This window comes from Agrilus planipennis, unplaced genomic scaffold, assembly GCF_000699045.2.
Source record: "Agrilus planipennis isolate EAB-ADULT unplaced genomic scaffold, Apla_2.0 scaffold10, whole genome shotgun sequence".
Lineage (NCBI taxonomy): Eukaryota > Metazoa > Arthropoda > Insecta > Coleoptera > Buprestidae > Agrilus > Agrilus planipennis.
In genome coordinates, this window is record NW_020442465.1 from 1 (window position 1) to 2,075 (window position 2,075).

The 2,075-nt window shown below is 27.6% G+C and overlaps 1 long non-coding RNA gene across 1 annotated transcript in view; it reads right to left on the bottom strand.

The window, feature by feature from the left end:
- Positions 1-264: 264 nt before the first annotated feature.
- LOC112906609 overlaps positions 265-2,075 on the bottom strand; it is a 30,243-nt gene continuing 28,432 nt past the window's right edge. Inside the window, exon 3 of the long non-coding RNA XR_003232461.1 lies at positions 265-581. This is a non-coding gene — a long non-coding RNA (uncharacterized LOC112906609). The remainder of the gene's footprint in view (positions 582-2,075) is intronic.

Below are 2,075 nucleotides of genomic sequence, written 5' to 3' on the forward strand. Positions count from 1 at the left end.
TCTCCTTTTAATACAATAAAATCTTAAGTTGAAATTAAACATTAAACATTCCTTACATCAAAATCTTAAAAATATTTGTGTACTCACATGTTCCTTAAGGTCAATACTGCTTAAGATTGCCATCGTAATGGAAAAATCAGGTCAAAGGACACAGTCCTGGACGCAAGCACAGCTTTCGCGATACTACATAGCCCATCCTCTGTATACGTACAAATTGAGTTTGATACAAATTGATGGTGTACATCGCAGAACAATTAATCATCGATATTTGCATGCACCTGTAGTTCTAGGTCTTCTTCTGCCTCTCTTTACTCCAGTTTCTACTTATAATAAGTCGGTAGCTGCAACTTCATGTCTCAAAAGATGTCCTACCATCTTATCTCCTCTTTTATTTCTTGTTGATTTCCATAGCTCCTATTGTTCTCTTGCTTTTTCCAAAACCACCTGATTTGTAACCTTTTCTTATCCATGATATTTCCATCGACCTCTTAGACGCTTCAATTTCTTCACTGCACGCATTGTCCAGGTTGGGTACCATGCTCCAAAAAAATACTCGAAACAATCTTTTTTTAAAATGGATGCTGTAACAAAAAAAAATATTTTAAGAAAGTAGTTACAACCTAAGATGATAACAAGCATAAATAATCATTCATATTTACAACCTCTTTCACTCACACACATCCTTACCCTCATTTCCTCTCTCCCTTTCATTCATATTCTCACATTCCTCATATTCACAGATACACTCTTTTTCACCCTATATTCATTCACTTGTACACATCATCCCTCTCACACACATAAATTATCCTAATTGACTATAATAATCAGTCTGTGTTTTATTTCAAGACTTATATTGATAGATTGTATTGTAACATTAGTTTTAGTTTTACCTTTCATTTTTTAGTATTCAGAACATTATGGAAACAAGCAACTTTGAGTATTTTTTTTTCAGGTGTTTTTACATATTTGTTCATTTAATGCATTTTCACATTTCAGGTAGATTATTACTTATTTTTGTAATTCTTTTTTTTACAATTACGTTTTTTCTTAAAAGCAATTATTGTTTTTTATACTTATTTAAATTTATATCTTCAAAATAACTTTATCTCTTATATTCACCTAACTTCTCTTATTTTTTCTTTTGGTCTATTACTTTGATTGCTTCTGACAAGGAATTATTTTAATTGCTTTTGAAAATTGAAATTTATAAACACTTTTCATTTAATTTCTGCAAATATTTTTTGATAATACTTTTTATTCCTGTTTGTTCATTAATGCATTTTCACAATTTATGTAGATTTTTACTTATTTGGTAATTCTCTTTTACAATTACGTTTTTCCTTAAANCTTCCCCATAATTTATTGTCATTAAAAAAACATAATAATTAAAATTATAAATTCTGAAATTGAAAGAGTTGATAATACTTAGAAGTTTTAATAATTAATGTTTCATTTTGTTGCACCTGCTTTTGGTTGATCCTTGAAGGAGAAAGACCCATAAAAGGTTTGTCCAAATTCTGATGATGGGGGAAGAGCGATGGAGTTGATAAGTGACTTCTACTACAATGGTAAGTTGCTTCACATATTCTTCTTAGAACTATTTGGTGTATTTTAGTTTATGTAACTTTAAATTTAGTTCGTCTACTTTGTTATAAGATTAGATATTAGATAGATATTAGTGAAGTAAAATTTCCAAAGAAAATTATGTAAAAGCTTTCTATTTGTATTTTAATGTAAACTGTTTAAAGTTAATAATACTACATTAGTATATTGGAAACCAAATGCTTCTCGTTATAAAAAAAAGAAAATATATATATAAATTACAGAAAAGTAAAAGATTTTCAAGTAAGTGTATATTATTTAAAATTTCAATTTGCATAGTGTAATTTTTCAAAGTTATTTTTATTAATTTCATTTAAATTTTAAGTAATTTTCTACAACAATTAAATGTAATTGTAACTTGTAGGTTCAATACTGAGATAATATTTTTTATTTTATTTTTACATCCTCTTCTATCCTACATTGATTCAATCGGTGTCTGCTATTTATTTATACATATTTTAGCCTTGATAAAA